The following is a 22,101-nucleotide window of genomic DNA, read 5'->3' as shown; positions in this document are numbered from 1 at the left end:
GTTCACCTCCCTCCTGCTTATTGCATTCAACGATGCCTTGAAGACCCCCTACTGCACCAGCCTGGGTGGCACATCCCACCCAGTCATTTCCACATCAGAAGCATGTCCATTGAGAAGGTTAAAATTAGGCCCTGGCTCAGTGCTGTGGAATTAGAATCTGTGAGGCTGGGTCCAGGCATCTGTGTTGGAATATTTTCTCCACGGGACTCTCATGCCCAAAGGACTGTATTGACAAAGCCCTTCTGCTTCACCCCCTGGTATTTCTGCACTAGAGCTACAGCCGTTGTTATATTAAACTGCATCCGCAGGAGGAAGAGAGAGGAGGAGAGGTGACAGTTCTGCTGATCTCCAAACACGCTGTTACGGAACCACACTTGGGTCCACTCGCCCGCACGCACTAAAGCCAATCTACGGACACGGGTCACGGTGAAGGAAAGTGCCGCGTTTATGGCAGGGCAACAAGCAAGGGGTCCAGGTATCTAGGGCTCAAAAGGCCCCCACTCCCCCGTGGCTTTCAGGGAAAGGTGTTTACAGATGGGGTGAGGCTGTTGGTGGGAATGTACACTGGTGCTGCCGCTATGCAGAACAGTGTGGAGGCTCCTCAAAACACTAAAGCTAGAGCTACCGTAGGACCCAGCAATCCCACTCCTGGGCATATACCCAGAGAAAACCATAATTCAAGAAGACACACGCACCCCAATATGTATAGCAGTACGATTGACAATAGCCAAGACATGGAAGCAACTTAAATGTCCATCGACAGAGGAATGGTTAGGGAAGATGTGGTGCATATGTGTGATGGAATACTACTCAGCCATAAAAAAGAATGAGATTATGCCATGTGCAGCAACATGGATGGACCTAGAGATTATCAGACTAAGTGAAGGATGTCAGACAAAGACAAATACCATACGCTACCACTCCTGTGTGGAATCTAAAACAGTGATACGAATGAACTTCTGAACAGAACGGAAACAGACTCACAGACATAGAAAAAAAACTTATGTTTACCAAAGGGAAAAGGTGGGGGAGAGGGATAGATCAGGAGGTTGGGGCTAACATATGCACACAACTATATATAAAACAGGAAATCAACAAGGACCTCCTGTAGAGCACAGGGATCTCTACTCAATATTCTGTATTAACCTAGGGAGTTCCCTGGTGGCCCAGAGGTTAGGATTCTGGTCTTTCACGGCCGTGGCCCGGGTTCAATCCCTGGTCAGGGAACTGAGATCCTACAAGCCACACAGCACCACGGAAAAAAAGCAAAATTCGGTAATAACCTAAATGGGAAAACAATCTGAAAAAGAATAGATATCTGTGTCCATATAACTGAATCACTTTGCTGTACACCGGAAACTAACACAACACTGTAAATCAACTATACTCCCAATATAAAATTTAAAAAACGTTTAAAGTGAATTACAAACGAGTGGGGTGAGGGAGAGGAGGTTGAGGGGTGTGTGGTCAGCTTGTGGACATTCTTCCGATTGGTTGGTGGTGAGGTAATCTGAGGTCAACATCATCAACCGGCTGGTTCCAGCTGGTCTGGGGGCTACGTGCTTGTGGGCAGCATGCAGTTACCTTCCTCCCCCCTGCTGGGGGCTTCAGTCTCTGCAAAACAGCTCCAAGGACGTGGCTCAGAACAGTATCTACAGCCCTTGAGGAGGAACTAAAGGTCCTTGACTTTGTTTAACGGCTACACTAGTATTATTTGGTCTTTAGGGACTCTTTTCCTTTCTTTTGGCACTTTCTCCCTTCTCTGATTAAATTGCTTGTTTCCAACTCACGGAAGGCTAGGAGGCTAAAATTTTCTAAAGACAAGAAGCAGGCAGAAGACATGGGGAGAATCCGTCCCAGGAAGGCCCCACAAGGTCCTGCTCACTTACAACATCACATTCAATCTGGGCTGTTTACGCCATTTTCGGACAACATACCAACACATCTTAAGATGGGTCCCACCCGACTGTTGCACATTTGGACAAGGTGCGGTGGGGTGGGATTATGCAAATCCAGATCTGAAGACTAGATAAAGCAATCAGGGTATTTCACAGTATACAAGAGAAATTTTCATGGGGACAGAATACCAACCTTCTAATATTTGAAAGCCTGTTAGCCAAGAGGGAGAGTGAACTTCTGTTTTGTTATACAAGGACCCAATCAGCTGTGATGGTTGAAAGCATGATGAACGCAAATCTGAATTCATTTGCCTCCTAACAATGCAACGTCTACAGCAGAGGGACACAGGTCCTCAAGCAGAAGTGCTTTTCCCAGCAGTGCAGACCCTGAGGAGAGCCAGGCTGTGGCAGCTCTGGAGGACCTCAGACACTCTTTGCACGGCCTCTGAGACCTAGAACATCTCAGAAAGTCCACGAGTGCAAACCAAAGAGACACTCAGTCCCTGCACCTTGGATGAACTGATTTGACTCTACGTATGCATTGCTTGGGCTAATTAGAAATATGGAAGTGATCAGAAGACAGAATAAACCTCTGGGCACATCCTGAACAACAGAGATACTTCTCATCAAAGTCCAAACAATAATTCAAAAGCAAGATTCAGAGCCAAACTGTGGAAACAAACCAAGTGTTCACTGACAGATGAATGGATCAAGGAAATGTAGTGTGTATATTCACACAACAGATATTATTCACCCACAAACAGGAAGGAAAGTTTCTAATTCATACAAAGACCATTTATGTATTTTTCAAAGATTGACATTTCTTTGTATGAACAGTGAAAATTTAACAATTCCACTTTTAAGAGGAAAGGTTAGTGTTTCTTTGTAGAAACAATTAAGTCTCAGCAGTAGAGGCATAAGCACACACGTGCACACAGAGTAAACAGAAGAGCGCCCCGTTACCTCCCCGCAATCTGATCCCCCGATGAGCCCTGCTGATTCTCCCTCCAAATATAGAGAACCTGTTTACTTCTCTCCATCTTCTCAGACATCGTCTTCCTGGACTACCACGCCAAATTCCTAACCTTATCTGGGTCTCCCGACTTCCACTCTTACTGAATCCCCACCCCATCCATTTATGCAGCAGCCAAAATCAATTGTTCCTCTTTCAGTGCAAACTGGATCAGGACACCTCTCATTCACTGCTTTCCCACTGCACTTGGCAAACATCTGAACTTCTTCAGACCCACGGTTTTATTTCCTTCTCACTCACTGTGTACTGTCCACACTGGCTTTGGGGTCTAGGAAGGAAATTTTGACACAGGCTACCACACAGATGACACGCGAAGACATTAAGCTAAGTGGATAAGTCAGATACAAATGGACAAATGTTACATGATTCCACTTCTGTGAGGTCCCCAGATGGGTCAAATTCATAGAGACAGAAAGTGGAGTGGTGGGTGTCAGGGGCTGGGAGGGGGGTGGGGAGTCAGTGTTTAATGGGGACAGAGTTTCACTTGGACAGGATGAAAACATTCTGGAGATGGATGGTCGGGATGGTTGCACAACAATGAGAATTCTTGTTTTCCTTCCTTAAGATTTTTGTTTTACTTATTTTTGGCTGCGTTGGGTCTTCGTTGCTGGGCGCAGGCTTTCTCTAGTCGCGGCGAGCGGGGGCTACTCTTCGGTGCAGTGTGCAGGCTTCTCATTGAGGTGGCTTCTTTTTGCGGCAGAGCATGGGGCCTAGGCGCGTGGGCTCAGTAGTTGTGGCTCGCGGGCTGAGGAGTTATGGCTTGCAGGCTCAGTAGTTGTGGCGCACGGGCGTTAGGTGCTCCGCGGTATGTGGGATCTTCCCGGACCAGGGCTCGAACCTGTGTCCCCTGCATCGGCAGGCGGATTCTTGACCACTGTGCCACCAGGGAAACCCAAGAAAAAAAGCAAGACTCAGACCCCAAGGGGAGGAGTGGAAGTACGAGTTGGGAGGTTCAGAAGAAGCTTCCAGTGACACTGCATGACCCTGAGTTGGCTATTTTCTTCTCTGCATCTCGGCTACCATATACTTCCTACCCTCATAGAAAAATAACCTGTCTGGAATTGGAAATTTTTCCATTTAGTCTTTTTGTGCATGTGACATTTTTATTCAGAAAAATAATCTGTGTTGAACTGGAGTTTTTTCCATTTAGTATTTTGTACATGTGACGTTTTTATTCAGGTAGTGAAATCTCTGGGTCAACAGTGATACCACATTCTCAAGATTTTGATAAGTAGACTAGAACTTCTTAACAGGAATCAAGGGGCAGGCTTTGGACAATCCATGGACTTTGTGACATCCAAAGGTGCCCTTTTTGTGTGTGTGTGTGTGTGTGTGTGTGTATGTGTTTGTAGACACCCTTTGAAGGGTGCGTGAGCACCTGTAGTTTTCTATGATTTTAGCTTCTCCAAATGGCTCTTGGACTCAAAGGTGCCTGAGGGAAGCGGACGTGTACTCCCCCAGTACAGAATTCTGAACGCAGTGTCAGTAAACATTCAGCCAAAGAGCTTTGCCAAATTGCGTGTTTTAACGTAACTTTTTAATCCACTGAGTCGATGTACCTGGGATCTTTTTTTACATACTTAACTCACTCTTTATTTATTTTTTTTGGGGGGGGTACGCGGGCCTCTCACGGTTGTGGCCTCTCCCGTTGCGGAGCACAGGCTCCGGACGCGCAGGCTCAGCGGCCATGGCTCATGGGCCCAGCCACTCCGCGGCTTGTGGGATCTTCCCGAACCGGGGTACCAACCCGTGTCCCCTGCATCGGCAGGTGGACTCTCAACCACTGCACCACCACGGAAGCCATTATCTCACTCTTATAAGGCTGAAACGTTGCTGCTTCCCCTAAGTTTCCTTGTCCCTCTCCCCACTCTCCCACCAGGCCGTGGAAGAGGAATGGGAGGGAGAGGGAGAGTCCAGCAGGGAGAGGACCGTACACCTGCTGGGAAGCGGTAAAGAGGGGTCCAGGGTGGGAGGGAGGGAGACACAAGAGGGAGGGGATATGGGAACAGGTGTATATGTATAACTGATTCGTTTTGTTATAAAGCAGAAACTAATACGCCATTGTGAATCAATTGTACTCCAATAAACTTGTAAAAAAAATTAGAACTACCATATGACACAGCATTTTCATTCCTGGATATATATCGAAAAAAATAAAACCAAAAAACATTAATTTGAAAAGATATATGCACCCTAATGTTCATGGCAGCATTATTTACAATTGACAACATATGGAAGCAAGCTAAGTGTTTATTAAGAGATGAATGGGTAAGGAAGATGTGATATATATATATACAATGGAATACTACTTAGCTAAAAAAAATTTTGTTTGAATTGAAATTGTATCAAGTATCTTTTCCGACCTCAATGCTATGAGACTAGACATCAATTACAGGAAAAGAGCTGTAAAAAAATACAAACACATGGAGGCTAAAGAATACACTACTCAATAACGAAGTGATCACTGAAGAAATCAAAGAGGAAATTAAAAAATACCTAGAAACAAATGACAATGGAGACACGACGACCCAAAACCTATGGGATGCAGCAAAAGCAGTTCTAAGAGGGAAGTTTATAGCAATACAATCCCACCTTAAGAAACAGGAAACATCTCGAATAAATAACCTAATCTTGCACCTCAAGCAATTAGAGAAAGAAGAACAAAAACATCCCAAAGTTAGCAGAAGGAAAGAAATCATAAAAATCAGATCAGAAATAAATGAAAAAGAAATGAAGGAAATGATAGCAAAGATCAATAAAACTAAAAGCTGTTTCTTTGAGAAGATAAACAAAATTGATAAACCATTAGCCAGACTCATCAAGGAAAAAAAGGGAGAAGACTCAAATCAATAGAACTAGAAATGAAAAAGGAGAAGTAACAACTGACACTGCAGAAATACAAAAGATCAGGAGAGATTACTACAAGCAACTCTATGCCAATAAAATGGACAACCTGGAAGAAATGGACAAATTCTTAGAAATGCACAACCTGCCAAGACTGAATCAGGAAGAAATAGAAAATATGAACAGACCAATCACAAGCACTGAAATTGAAACTGTGATAAAAAATCTTCCAACAAACAAAAGCCCAGGACCAGATGGCTTCACAGGCGAATTCTATCAAGCATTTAGAGAAGAGCTAACACCTATCCTTCTCAAACTCTTCCAAAATATAGCAGAGGGAGGAACACTCCCAAACTCATTCTACGAGGCCACCATCACCTTGATACCAAAACCAGACAAGGATGTCACAAAGAAAGAAAACTACAGGCCAATATCACTGATGAACATAGATGCAAAAATCCTCAACAAAATACTAGCAAACAGAATCCAACAGCACATTAAAAGGATCATACACCATGATCAAGTGGGGTTTATTCCAGGAATGCAAGCATTCTTCAATATACGCAAATCAATCAACGTGATACACCATATTAACAAATGGAAGGAGAAAAACCATATGATCATCTCAATAGATGCAGAGAAAGCTTTCGACAAAATTCAACACCCATTTATGATAAAAACCCTGCAGAAAGTAGGCATAGAGGGAACTTTCCTCAACATAATAAAGGCCATATATGACAAACCCACAGCCAGCATCGTCCTCAATGGTGAAAAACTGAAATCATTTCCACTAAGATCAGGAACAAGACAAGGTTGCCCACTCTCACCACTCTTATCCAACATAGTTTTGGAAGTTTTAGCCACAGCAATCAGAGAAGAAAAGGAAATAAAAGGAATCCAAATTGGAAAAGAAGAAGTAAAGCTGTCACTGTTTGCAGATGACATGATACTATGCATAGAGAATCCTAAAGATGCTACCAGAAAACTACTAGAGTTAATCAATGAATTTGGTAAAGTTGCAGGATACAAAATTAATGCACAGAAATCTCTGGCATTCCTATATACTAATGATGAAAAATCTGAAAGTGAAATCAAGGAAACACTCCCATTTACCATTGCAACAAAAAGAATAAAATTTCTAGGAATAAACCTACCTAAGGAGACAAAAGACCTGTATGCAGAAAATTATAAGACACTGATGAAAGAAATTAAAGATGATACAAATAGATGGAGAGATGTACCATGTTCTTGGATTGGAAGAATCAACATTGTGAAAATGACTCTACTACCCAAAGCAATCTACAGATTCAATGCAATCCCTATCAAACTACCACTGGCATTTTTCACAGAACTAGAACAAAAAATTTCACAATTTGTATGGAAACACAAAAGACCCCGAATAGCCAAAGCAATCTTGAGAACGAAAAACGGAGCTGGAGGAATCAGGCTCCCTGACTTCAGACTATACTACAAAGCTACAGTAATCAAGACAGTATGGTACTGGCACAAAAGCAGAAAGATAGCTAGGTTCATTTTTAAATGGAAGATATACTCTAGATATTTAAATGTAGGGCATCTCTTCCTTTCAAATCTCAGAAAGAAAGGTGTGCTTCAGTTTCCCTGCAGAAAGCTCTAGTATCTTACTCCCTTTTGAAAGAGGAACTAATCCTTCTTTCTCTATTCTTCTTTGTCTTCTTCCCTTCATCAGCAATGAGCCTCTTTATCATTTTTGTCAGCCCAAAGAATAATTTTTCTCTTTCCAGGCCAGTCAAAAATTGTACACTACAAAGTAAACAGAAAGAGCTTTATTTATAAAAATAAAACAGCTATGGCATTAGTTCTTAAAGAGTATAAAACTTTGATCCCTCATTCCAACAAAAAGTCTTGTTAGCATTTAGGGTTCAATGAGAGGCAATAAACAAAAATGTTTTGGTGACTCATTTGACATCTTTACTAAAAGGTTTGAACTCATAATGGTGAATATCAGACATATTTGTGTTAGGCAATTAAAATTAAATTATATCTAGACGTATTTTAAATTACCATATTAACATTAACAAGTAATCTTAGAACTCATCTTGAAAGTAAAAGGTACTTTTATACTTTATAATGAAAAAATCAATAAAATGTGCCTTTATGAAGAGAAAATGTAATTATAATACCAATTAATGTTAACTGGTCACTTTTTTATTGAAGTAGAGTTGACATACAATATTATGTTAGTTTCAAGTGTTCAACATAGTGATCCAACATCTAAATACATTTGAATTGGTCACCATGATAAGTCTAGTAACCATATATCACCATACAAAATTATTACAGTATTATTGACTATATTCCTTATGCAGTAGATTGCATCCCCAAGACATTTATTTTATAACTGGAAATTTGTACCACTTAATCCCCTTCACCTATTTCTCTCAGTCCCCATCCCCCTTCCCCTCTAGTAATCACCAGTTTGTTCTCTGTATCTACAAGTTTGTTTCTCTTTTGTTTTCTTTGTTTTCTTTTTTAGATTTCACATATAAGTGAAATCATACAGTATTTGTTCTTCTCTGTCTGACTTATTTCACTTAGCACGCCTAGTACTCTAGGTCAATCCATGTTGTTGCAAGTGAAGATATTTCATTCTTTTTTAGGACTAAGTAATATTTCATTATATATGTGTGTATATATACACCACATCTTCTTTATCCATTCATCTATTTATGGACACTAGTTTCTTCCATATCTTGGCTAGTATAAGTAATGCTCCAATGAACAGAGGGGTGCATACATGCTTTCTTATTAGTGTCTTTGTTTTCTTTGGATAGATACTCAGAAGTTGAATTGTTGGATCATATGGTAATTCTATTTTTAACATTTAGGGGAACCTCTGTACTGTTTTCCATAGTGGCTGCACCAATTTACATTCCCACTAACAGTGCACAAGGGTTCCCTTTTGGATGACGGCCATTCTGACAGGTGTAAGGTGATATCTCACTGTGGTTTTGATTTGCATTTCCCAGATGATTAGTGATATTGAGCATCTTTTCATGTGTCTTTTGGTCATTTGTATGTATTCCCAAAGCAATGTAACCCCTATCAAAATACCAATGGTATTTTTCACAGAATTAGAACAAATAATCCTAAAATTTGTATAGAATCATCCAAACAAACAAACAACCTCCAATAACCAAAGCTATATTGAGAAAGAAAAACAAACCTGGTGGTATGACATGCACTGATCTCAGACTATACTACAAAGCTATAGTAATCAAAACAGTATGGTATGGGCTTCCCTGGTGGCGCAGTGGTTGAGAGTCCGCCTGCCGATGCAGGGGACACGGGTTCGTGCCCCTATCCCGGAAGATCCCACATGCCGCGCAGCGGCTGGGCCCGCGGGCCATGGCCGCGGAGCCTGTGTGTCCGGAGCCTGTGCTCCGCAACGGGAGAGGCCACAGCAGTGAGAGGCCCGCGTACAGCAAAAAAAAAAAAAAAAAAAAAAAAAAAAAAAACAGTATGGTATTAGCATAACAACAGACACATAGGTCAGTGGAATAGAGAGCCCAGAAATGAACCCACAGTTATGTGATCAATTAATCTACAACAAAGGAGGCAAGAACATACAATGAAATAAAGACAATAAATGGTGTTAGGAAAATTGGACAACTACCTGCAAAAGAGTGAAACTGAATTATTTCCTTATACCATATATAAAAATAAATTTAAAATGGATTAAAGACTCACATTTAAGACCTGAAACCATAAAACCCCTAGGAAAAATACATTGACATCGATCTTAGCAATATTTTTGGGGGGTCTATCTCCTCAGGCATGGCCAACAGAAGTAAAATTAAACAAGTGTCATTATATCAAACTGAAAAGCTTTTGCAGAGAGGAGAAAACCATCACAAAATGAAAAGGTAACTTACTGAATGAAAGATTTTTTCAAATGATATATCTGATAAGGAGTTAGTATCCAAATTATCTAAAGAAATCATACAATTTAATATCAAAAAACCCCAGATATTCCAATTTAAAAATGGGCAGAGAACCTGAACTGGTTACTTTTTAAAGTGTTTGATACAGTACTTAGATGCATTCTTTTTTCATTAGCCTTGAATAGCAATACTCTTAACATCTCCGTTTATAAATGAAGAAATTGAGGAATGGAGAGATAAATGACTTGTCTAAGGTACAAAGCTTATTACAAAAAAGATTATACTAAACCAGACCTCTGATTCAGATTCCTATACTTTAATCATTATGGCTTACTGCAGAAGATTAGAGACAGAATTTGACATTGAAAGCTTAGATTCCAGTTTTTAATGAGACTTCTTCACCATGCCTTTATGTCTAAGGGAAAAAATTCTGGTCTGTACTGCCATTAATGATAATACTGCTTTAGAGAAATGTTCTGGAGGGAAAGGATATTATTCAAATTTATTTTTAAAGTGTTTTTTTTGGTTTGACTTTGTTTCTTAATTTTCTCATGCTAGGATGGGAGGGCAAACAAAACCTAAACTAACAATACCAACTATACGTGTGTGTGTGTGTGTGAGAGTGTGCCTGTACTTATAAGTATGAAAATACAACTTACAAGAAAAGGCAAGACCAGAATCTATAAGGCTAAGGATTTTGACTTTATCTTAGATGCAAGAGAAAGCAATTAAATGAAAAGATAGTTGTGTAGATACTAGGCTGTTCAAGTAGAGCAAAGGAGAAATGGTAGTGGCTAAGACGGTGGCAATGAAGATGAAGAGAAACATTATATATGTGATGAGAGAGAGAGAGATGAGATTCCAGAGGACCTAATGATGCAGTCTATGCAGAAAGTGAACAAAAGGAAGGAACTGAGGATCATTCCCAGGTTTTTGCATGGAGTTACTTTTTGTGTGAATCATGGCACCATTCACTGAGGAAGAAAAGATTTGCAGGATGGAAAAGTTTGGAAGAAGGAATCATTGAAGTTTCATTTTAGACATCTTAGTTGTAGAGACGTCAAGCAGTGTTCCTCATATTTCTCCAATGAAAAGAATCACCTGGGGATCTCATTGCACATATGGATTATCACCTTTTCTGCTAGAACTTCTGGTTTGGTAGTCTGAGTTGAACACAAAGTACTAGATTTTCTCACACTGCAGAAGAAAAAAAAACACACTGAAGGAGGTGGGAAAGAGCTAACCTAAGTAACTTTGGAAAACAGTATTTTAATATACTGTGATTAACCATGCACAATATATACTGAAAAGCTAAAGACAAAAAGAAATGTACACAAATATTGAACTTGTTAGTAAATTTATTTTTCACACGTGTACAGGTTAATGATTTTTAAATATTTTATGTGTATTCCAGAATTGAGCAAATGAATAGACTGCAAATAATGAGAATCAGGTTTCTAATTGTTAAAGAGTGACAAATAAGGAAAGGGTAAGGGAGGCTAGAATAAACCCTGTGCTGTTGGATTGGAATCAAGGTATCAATTTGAATTCATATATCAATTTGAAGTTATATATATATGTAGATAGACAGATGATAATGTGTGTGCATGCACACGTGTGTGTATATACACACACACCCAGATAGATAATATGAAAATAGAGATACTTGTATATTTTTATGTATTCGTATATATGTTTTTAGCTCTCTCTGCTGAAAACACAATGAGGTAGCTTGGATAGTGATAAATCCACCTCATACCAAGATTCTGGTTTCTGAATACCATTATTAATGCAAGGAACAAGAACTCCATGGAGAAATGACTGATTCAAGGCTGAGACAGAGGAAAGTAAAAGATGGGTCTGGAGCACTTTGTGGTGTCAGAAAGTAAGATATTACTCCAACAATTGTATGGCCATGTAGGAAAAATATAGGAGACAACTGGAAGGAGTACCAGTGACCAAATATGGAACACTTTGAGAAACAAAACAATTAATGATAGTAATAAATTTTAACCCGTAGAATAAAATAATTATCCACAAGTTCACACTGATGTATGTATATATATGAACAAATAACCAGATAAATACATAAATGAAGGAGAAGAACAGCTCTTTCTTATACTCAAATTATAGTTAATAAATGTAGAGGGAATGATGGGGATAGAAAATGAACAATCATCAAACACCACAGTAATGGGTGGAGTCAAAAATTATTGATGGATGCTAAAATTAGTATGGGAAAATTAAACAAGAAGCAGAATATTTGAACAATCTCAAATAATTACAAAGGGAAAAATAGTGATTTTGCAGCTATCATTATAACTAAGTCATCAAAGTTAGCATCCCCAGTAGTGAGACATACAGATTTGTTTGTACCTCTAATATGTACTGAAAATGGCATAATATCTCTCCTGAAGTGTTCTTGTCAAGAAATACATATCCTCAGTCTAACCATGAGAAAATATCAAACAAACCCTATTTGAGAAAAATTCTACAAAATGACTGGCTAAGATTTTCCATTAGTTCAAGGTCATAACAGACAAAAAAAGACTGAGGAACTATCCTAGATTAGAGAAGAATGGGGAGATATGACAAGCAAATGCAATAAGGGATCCTAGATTTGAATCTGGACCGCAAGACAATAGGCAATATTTGAATACGAGTCTATAAATCATTAGTAGCATTGTGACAATGTAAACTTTCTGCTTTCAATAATTATACTCTAGTAATAGAAAATGTTAACATTTGGGGAAGCTGAGTAAGGGGTATATGGGAACTCATACTGCTATGTTTGAAGTTTTTTGATAAATAAGATTTGATAACACAGTTTTATAAAAACTTAGTTTGGACATTTCTGAACCTCTTTTTTGTTTCCTTATGGAAGAAAGTTGCTTGTTTAGGGATAATACTAAATCAATGGGGGTAAGATTTACACAGGACCAACCCTAACATTCATAGTGTGTGGCACAGGAAACAACTTTGAATGGCCATTTCAAGGAACAATATACTTAAGTGTATACAATGAGTAAAATGGATGAACTACACAAATTAATGAGTTGAAAAACCATAGAATCATAGAATTTTCTCACTGTAAAGGCTCTTACTTTCATAACTTTTCAGTTCCTATGGGTAAATGCCAAAGAGCAGGATTACTAGATCACTGTATGGTAAAAGTACGTTTATTTTGTCAGAAACTGCCAAGTATCCCACTAGCCACAAATGAGAATTCCAATTGTTCTGCATCATCACCAACTTCGGTATTTCAGTTTGGGGATTTTAGCCATTTAAATAGGTGTGTAGTGGTATCTCATTATCGTTCTAATTCAAAATTCACTGATGACATGGAATGTGTAGCATCTTTTCATATGCTTATTTGCCATGTGTCTATTTTCTTTGTTTAACCATAGTAGTTTTGTTGTTTTTTTTTTTTTAACCAAGGCCTGCTAACTCTTGTCCTCCTATGTCTATTTATGTTGTCTTTTTTCTTTCTTTCTTTTTTTGAACTTTTGATCATTTAGTCTTTTTCCTGGTTATGTCCAATTATTTTTTATACTAAAATTGGGCTTAACTTATTTTAGGAAACTATAAAGATACCTCGGGCCTCCCTGGTGGCGCAGTGGTTGAGAGTCCGCCTGCCGATGCAGGGGATACGGGTTCGTGCCCCGGTCTGGGAGGATCCCATATGCCGCGGAGCGGCTGGGCCCGTGAGCCATGGCCGCTGGGCCTGCGCATCCGGAGCCTGTGCTCCGCAACGGGAGAGGCCACAACAGTGAGAGGCCCGCATACCGCAAAAAGAAAAAAAAAAAAAAAAAAAAAAGATACCTCCACATTCTGGATGTTGTTATCTTTCTCTTCAGAAGATTTACTTTGGCCCATGGCAGACAGTTACTATAGGGACTGGTAACCTTAGTCCATTCTCAGTTTGAGCTCATTCAAAGCCGTTTTTCAGTCTGTGTGAAGGTTGGTCTATTCCTGTCTTGTCCTTCCTCTACGGGTGTTGCCCTTTGGGATTACCATGTGAAAGTTTGGATTCTCCCTATTCCCAACTACCCTTGTATTTGTTACGCTTTAAATGTAATGGTTCCCGCAGCCCTGTGAGACTAAAGATACACTTAGCTTGTCATTCCATTAGTTGTTGCCTTTAGCTTGAGCTGTTGCCCATTGGCTTCTGTGGTTAGAGTCTTTTGAACTCCTTGGCTTTTCAGTTCGTAGGCTGTAAGATTTGAATCAGCAAATGCCCCAAGGAGAAAAGCTGCACCAAATGTTAAGCTTGTGTATGTGTTTCCCTTCTCTCCACAACTTGGCCCACGTCTTGGTGTCTCTCTAACATTCAGATGGCAGCGAACAGATGTTTTCTTACTTTATCCAGCTTTTCTAAAATTTCTTTAGACTTCCCCTCATCTTATGTTATTATTGAACTACCATCTCAATTACCCCTAGGAAGAAAATTGACAATTTTATGTTTTATTTTTTTATTTTCTATATTACCTCAGTTTCTGTAGAGACCTTTTACCTCACTGTTCGGTCTAGTTCCTGTGTTAGCAGTAAGATGGAGATAAGCTGGAGGCTAAGAATACTGGGGGGAAATCACTGATGAATCATATGTCTCGTTCTTTTTGTTTTTCCTCTCCTTATTTATTACTCTGGCAGCCTACACCTGCCTTTCTTCATTTGACCCAGTTGCCCAAATAAGAAACCCACTCTGGTAAAGACCTGACTTTACTCTCATAAATGTCTGCATGTTAGGATTAGCTAGATGATGAACACCATGCCAGAGTTCTTTGTGTGAGACTTTTGCAGACTTTTGTTAGCCCTTTAGTTTGCCTCTTGCAAACGCTGCTCAGATTGTTGAGGTTTTCTAAGATTCTGTAGGTCAAACCTCTCTACCTGCATACCAGATGAGCCCTTCTCTCTTTCCTGACTTCACTTGTGGGAGGTTAGCCCTCGGTTCTTCTTTTTCCCCATCCAATCATAATTGTTCATGAATTCCAAAAGGCCCTCAAAGTATCTGTCGTCCCTTTCTCTCTTCTTTTTATCAACACTGCTAAATATTAACCATATATTTGCATACCTCTTTCTTACTTACAGTGGAATATTGGAAGGCTCGATCATTAAGTGTGAGCCCCACCAAACTAGGACTCATACAACACTCTCCTCCAGGCCAAAACTTTTGATATCCACTGGGTTTTTTTAATACTATCTTATATGTAGCTAAATTTGTAAGGATTTAGTTAATGCCTGAGTTATGTGACAATAAGAAATCAGTCAAATTAGCACTACAGAAGTGCAGCTTAGACCTAGGGACCAGAACCAAGGACCACAAAAACCTGTTAACCAATAAGTTTCACTTGTACTTCATGTTTAACAACTGCTGAGGGTGAATGGGAAGTGAGGGAAAAAGAGTTTATCACAGAAACTTGCACTAAAATGAAGAGGAAAATGACCCAGTTCCTGGTTCAAGTCACTGTAATCTGCTTCAATAAATAATAACAGCACACAAGGAAAACAAACACTATATGATAGGAACAATGGATAATTAATTACCAGATCAGGGAGGACAGATTACACTTGCTATGGGATTTCATTAAAGAAGGATTCCAAAAAGTACTGGCTTCTTCTGAGAAGACTTCTCAGAACAGGTAGCATTTAAACTGAGTCTTGAACAAGTATATAGAGGGTAGGGAACAGGCCTTCCGGGCAGGGAACAGGCACGGTGTCAGGAATGGCACAAAGGGCTTATGGAATAGGGGACAAAAAAAAAAAAAGCTGAACACAGGAGTGCTACGTGTTGGGGAATATGGGGGAAGGCTGGCTGAGGTTGGTTAAATGAAACATAATTAGACGGAAGAGAAAGTAGGTGCAAAGACACATGGAAGACTGTAGAAAGCCCCTGAAGATGGAGGTCAGCATAATAATATGAAGAACTCAGTGGTACTTTGACACTGTATGAGTGTCTAGGTTTAAAAAAATCAGGAAAACACAATAAAAGAATAAACTACTGATATAATGATATGTAACCAGAGGCCAGATACCAAAGAATACACACTGTGTGTTTCCACGTATGTCATATATGGTGATAGAGGTCAGCTTAGGTGTTGCCCTGGGAGAGTATGGAACAGAAAGAAGTAACAGAGAACCGTGTAGGGTGTTAGAAATATTTTATAATATCTTGATCTGGTGTTGGATACATGGGTGCATAGAGGTGTAAAAATTCAGTTATTAGCAATGCAGTTAACCTACTAGAGTTTTTTTAATATATGCGTACATTAAAAAAAAGACTCTAGTAGGTTAATTAGGCTGTCAGTTGTATGAAGTAAATTTTGGTCAAGGAATAGCCAAGGTAGTAATGCAGTAATAAGTTATAAATGTACTCACTGTGCTCTAGAATGTCACAATTGGAATACAAGAAATATGTGTAAGAAAAAAGACAAATATTCAATATTGATGGTTGGATGAGCTGAATAAGTTAGATCACTCTACTTTCAATTTAAGAACTTGGCCAGTGTTTGGATACCTTTGAACAAAGAAAAAAAAGAAATACAATTTTTATTACGCATATGCTATGTATCAATCCCTGACTTCTATTTTGACGCATATAAACATGGGAAATATTGCACCTTGTAACTGAGACAATGAAGATGAGTGAGGTAGCTGGTTTTGACACTAGAGGCTGAGAAAACCATCAGCTCATAATTGTAAGAAGTCTGAAGTCGGAGGAAAAGAATCAAGAGGAAATAGTGGTAAGTGCCAGGAGCTTCTGGAAACTACATCACAGATGAAGACTCCAGGATTGTTAAGCTTTCTAAGAGTCCCAATAACTCAGATAAAAACAGAGGGCTTAAAACTGAATCCTGGGGATATATGTATGCATATAGCTGATTCACTTTGTTACACAGCAGAAACTAACACAACACTGTAAAGCAATTATACTCCAATAAAGATGTAAAAAAAAAACAAAAAAAAACCCTGATGCCTGCAAAGTAACAGTTGTTAGGACAAACAGTAAAGAATTATAAGAAAAATAATCACATGCCTGTCCCAACAGAGAAATAGCCTAAGCTCCATCTCACCATTTCTCCGATTGGCCTTTCACAAAATACAGTCCCATCAGCTGAATATAGGTTTGTCAATAACTGTGAGTAAGACTGAATTAAACAAAAATAAATCAATTCCTTCCTCCAAAACTTTTCAGAGTATGTAATGAAACAAAGTGAAACTTGAATTTCATGTCGGGATGTAGAGTACAGTTCTTCCCAAATGCTTCTGTCCTGTAACTACATTAACATCATCTAAAACCAGTGTTCTGCAGGACAGAGATTGTGAAACGCTGCTCTCATCATGTAAGATATCAAGTCTTTCTGAAAATCCATTCTTCCTTCTGCCCTTTCTCCTGTTGTCCCTGTCAGCTGGAATGTCTGTCCTAAGCTCCACCTGCCAAAACCCTACCCATTTTTAGGATCCAAGAGATAATAAAAGGCTTACATTACTGAAAGGCAGAGAAAGAAATCCCTTCCTAGGGATCTACATTTCCTTCCTAGGGAAAAGAAAAATTGTAAAGTATACCACGGTGACCTTAAGTCTATGAATGTAACTATGTTGTGTTACTTGGAGTTCTGTAAAAGTCAATGTGCTACAATATACATGGATATGAATGTTTGATCTCTTACAAGTAGAACTTGCTGATAACTTTCATCATGAGCGAGGTTAATGATTAAGGGAGCCATTGTATTTGGCTCAGCCCTTATAACTAGGGAATATTAAAATTGGAAAGGTCCCTAGATATTAGCAAATCTATCCATCTCATATTCTAAGTAAGGAAACTGAGACCTTCATAGATTGGATACTTATATTAACAAAGGAAAAGGGTATAAGATTGGCAGACCTACCTTTTAGATTAAGAATTTTGAGATTTTTATAGACTACTAGGACATTATGTCCACTGATATTGAGACAATGTGTTTCTTAGTCATCATTTCCTATTGCACTGACCAAGCGAGGTGGCAGTCAGTAGTTGTACAAAGGGAAAAAGAAAACTTTAGAAACTCCCAATTTATATACACAGGGAAATTCATCATTCATGTTATTTAAGCTAACTGGATGCAGTTTATCAGCTACATTGAGGAATGGTGAAGTGAAGTGTCTTTACAATTAACATGTTAGTTTGTGTCATGACCTCCCTGGTGTTCAAGTGAGTTAACGGTTAGCACTCAACTAGGCACTTAAGAGTCCATTATAAATCTGGACTAAACATTTATTTGTGGCATCTTTATTCTTCTTTGGTGCCCTTAGGCAGAATTAGCCCTCTTATGTTTTGATAAATTCAAGTATTAAACAGGGCTAAGGTTTCACAAGTTCTTTGGCCTAAACATGGGGGTAAGGGAGACCAATGAGCTGGAGTACTTCTAGATTTAAGAATGGTCAGATTGAGGAAGAAGAGTCTTATGCCAGAGGTGAAAGAAGACTGATTATAATTACCTATTTTTAAAAATTCCAACCCTTTTCAATGTTCTAAAGTGATCAGGAAGTACATGGGTATGCTAGGAAGTAAGGGAGTCAAGCAAGAATATTCTCTAAGAGTTTGTGGATGGCAATGAAGAGGAAAGGAAGATAGAGACAATCCTGGAAAAGGTTTTGGTTGGCCATAATAATGAAGTCAGAAGGAGAAGAAGAAGAAGAAGAAGAAGAATGACACATGCAATGGGAAAGAGAAAGCAAGAATAGAGAAGCAAAAGGGAGAGTAGAAAAATGAGACAAATTTGGAGAAGGAAATGAGGAAGAAAACTGGGTGAAAGAAGGAAGCACTGATGGTAGACCACCTGACACTCAAACATTAACACGATGCACATTTAAGATGTGTCATCAATGGCCATGGTCATTACCCTCAAATAGTTTACAGTATGTGTTTCAGAGACATTTATAAATTGAAAATGACATTAAAATAAGTGCCAGGGTATAAGTATTCATGGAATTGTATGGGAGAATAAAAAGTCCCCCGTCAAAGAGCCTTCTGAGACATCGGGAAAAAAGGAAAAACCTAAAAAGCATAAGACTCTTCCTATTTTCATTTCCAATGATACATCCCAATCTTGATGATCAATCAGCGATTTAAATATCAACTATAAACACAGTATTTTATGAGCTGCTATGCAGTGTACTAGAGCAATAGAACAGAGAGGACCTCAAACCCTCTGTTCCCTCAAATTGAAAGGCACGCTTCCTGACCTCTCCAGACCACTACTGGACACAGGGAACACACACTAATGTTTCAGGACCCCAACCAGCAGTCACCTGCTTAGTGATTACTTCCATGACACACCCTCACTAACACCACTGACTTTCCTGCTCCTACGGGACATGACATAAATTTCCTATTTTAACACATACCACAGTGCAGTATGATTGCAGGTAGATGTTCTAACAACTTAAAAGAGAATGATGACTTTTTTGCTCTTTACATCTTGTTATTTCCCTACTCATAATATTTCTTGAAGAGAAACCATAAAAATATAAACAAACACAAAAAACAGATAATATACAAAACGTGTGCTTTGCACCTTAACACAAACTTAAGTAAAATTAGTTCTGACACTATCCGGCATGACAAACTTCCATGGTACAAATGAGAATGGACCAAGGTTTGAGCAGGTACAGGAGACAATCCAGGCATGAACAACACCAAGGAAAGGTAGACAGGAAGTAACATGGTGCGTAGGAAATCACGAGACCAGTCTGATGGGAAGAGACTGAAACAAGACTGAAACTCACTTTCTAAACCTCCATCTCCAATTGGACAATTCACAAGACACAGGTGCACCAAAGTGGCCAAATATTCAATCCCTTTAATGGGGAGGAACAGTTTAAAATTTTATTGCTTTAGTTTGCCCAAAAGTAACTATCAAATGTTGGCAGGACACAATGAAGGCTTACCTTTGTTAACATAGTTAAGTCTCTCTCTCTCACAACTAGCCCACTTGGCTCCACGTTCCTTAGCGCACCCGATGCACTTACACAGCATTGATGGGCTTTACACAGCTGGAAGGTCACATCTTTATTTCTTATTGCAGGAACACAACATCTGGAAACTTTATTTCTATCGGAAGCTACAGCAAAATTATTGTAAAATGAGTCATTTAAACCATACATTTTATCACCGTTAAAAAGCATCTGCTCTGTGCTAAGGATTAGAAATGACTCCTGTCCTTAAAGCCTCATTAAGGAGGAAGATCTATAAACTCAAAATTTCAATCACATGAGATAAAGAACTATAACCTTTAAGCACAGAAGTGCCTATGGAGGCCAAAAGTTATATCTAAGTGACGGCTTCATGATAACCCTGAAGTACAGTCTAGAAAGATGAGGCTATGCAGAGTTGGAGTAGGAGGTGCATTAACTGCACAGGGAGCACCTGTGCAAAGACACTCAAGCCTGACACCTGCTGGGCACTGTAAATACTGCAGGTGGGGATGACTAAAGACCAGGGGTCCAAGTGTGAGAAGAGACAGAAATAAAAATAGAGATGTTGGCCCAAGCAAGCCTGGGAGAGAGCATGGCTTGTATCCCACAGGTGATGAGGCCTGGGGCTACCACTGGCTGAGTAAGGGTGCCTCCGCTGATTAGAAAAAGGCGCCCCGCTGCTGAAGGACCAATTAGATAAAGGGAGTGATCACAAAAAGCTCCCCTTCCTCAAGGCCAAAGAGCCCCAGGAGGCTTGGCAAAGCACAGTTCAGACTACAGGCCTCTGTGCAGAGCGGCTAGTATGCACTAACTCTGTGTGGGCAAGCCATTAGCAGCATTATTTTAGGCATATCTTGTCATGTTAGAAGATCACTCAACCCGAGTAGGCAGATGAACTTAGAGGAACTGAGACCAGGGGCCGTGAAACCACCCAGCAGTTTCTGCCATAGCCTGGGCAAAATGTAATATGGATGAAGAAGCAAATTTAGGAGGAGGCCAAAATTTACAAGATAGACCCACTGGATGCAAGACATAAAGAAAGTTCAGTGAAGGAACTCTGAAGAGAATGGGCTCTACAATAAACTTTTCTTACATTCAATGTCAAATATCAGGCAAAATTAAGTACAGTGGCCTTTAAGGTCCCTTCCAGCTCTAATTTCTTTTGATTTCTAACTTATTACTCTGGTTAAGTAAAGTCCCTTCAGAGGTACAGAACAGTTCTTATACCTGAATGGGACGCAAAGAATAATCTGACTTCTCTTCACCAGGGGAGGAGTTGAACTATCCTTGCAGAAGAGATAACAGATGGTGTGAACCCCAGATCCTAGAAAAGGGCCAGGCACACGATAAGTATTCAGCTTTTCAAAATCAAATGAACAATCATTTCCTGTCCTAGATCTTTACACCCTTCCTCTGCTGGCTACTTTCTCACAGCTTATAAACATCCTCAAATATACCCACTTAAAAATCTCTCAGACCTATGATTCTTTGGATCTTCTTGTGGATAACCTAAGTCTCTCCCATGCCTTCAAACACCTCTCCTCCCCAAAAGCCCAGATCTGAACCTTGGGCCCAGACCTGTCTACCAGGCCCCTCTAAAGCACTGAAGATGAACTAAAATCCTCTCCCCACCCCCAATACCTTCCTACGGTGCTCTGTATCTCTCAAAAAGATGCAGCTGTAAACTGTCACCCACGCTTGCTGCCCTCCCTTTTCTAACTGGTCACCAGGCCCCACCCATTCTCTCTCAGATCTGCAAAATCCAGTCCAACCTTTTATAACTTAAGTGGGAACCTTAGATTACAATTCACCCTGCACCCAATCAAGTGCCTTGCACATGGAGGTCCGAGTAAGTCTCTAAACCAGAAGTCCATCTCACTGTTCTTTGGGGTTTCCCACAGCCTTCAGGATAAACATCTAAACTTCTGACAGGACAAACAAGGCCCCGTTCTGTTGGGCCCCACTAGGTTTCCAGTATCAACTCTCATTTCTTTCCCAAGCCCTGAGTTCCAGTCCTCTACCTTAGTTTTGCCATATTTTCTTATATTTCTCAAACTTTGACACACCCTGCTCCCTCCTGCCACCCCAGGAGCTTCTACATATCCTTAGAAAGGATGGCACCTCCTCCAAGAAGCCTACCCTGAACTTTCCCTTCCAAGATTCTGTGCTCTGCAAAGGGGAAAGGTGGGGGGGGGATACATTAGGACTTTGGCATTAACATAGACACACGACTCTATATCAAATAGATCATCAACAAGGACCTACTGCACAGCACAGGGAACTCTACTCCATAGCCTGGAACAAACTGTACGGGAAAAGAATCTGAAAAGGAATGGATACATGTATAACGGAATCACTTTACTGTACACCTGAAACTAACACAATATTGTACATCAACTATCCTCCAATATAAAATAAAAATTAAATTAAAGAAAAAAGAGATTCTGTG

At 39.7% G+C, this 22,101-nt stretch overlaps 1 protein-coding gene and 1 pseudogene across 2 annotated transcripts in view; one reads left to right on the top strand and one right to left on the bottom strand.

Moving 5' to 3' along the window:
* The window catches only part of LOC308620761 (uncharacterized protein), a gene marked incomplete at its 3' end in the record, with an annotated part of 448,069 nt that overhangs the window by 308,394 nt on the left and 117,574 nt on the right, over positions 1 to 22,101 (top strand). The gene's annotated exons all lie outside the window — the stretch shown is intronic.
* The window catches only part of LOC308620057 (centrosomal protein of 78 kDa-like), a 220,436-nt pseudogene that overhangs the window by 197,145 nt on the left and 1,190 nt on the right, over positions 1 to 22,101 (bottom strand). The window contains exon 2 of the transcript in view: positions 19,626 to 19,798. The product of the transcript in view is annotated as a centrosomal protein of 78 kDa-like (transcript). The remainder of the gene's footprint in view (positions 1 to 19,625; positions 19,799 to 22,101) is intronic.

The sequence above is a fragment of the Mesoplodon bidens genome, assembly GCF_964165515.1.
Source record: "Mesoplodon bidens genome assembly, chromosome: 7".
NCBI lineage: Eukaryota > Metazoa > Chordata > Mammalia > Artiodactyla > Ziphiidae > Mesoplodon > Mesoplodon bidens.
The sequence above is the reverse complement of the archived record's forward strand: the minus strand, read 5'-3'. Positions and strand labels throughout refer to the sequence as shown.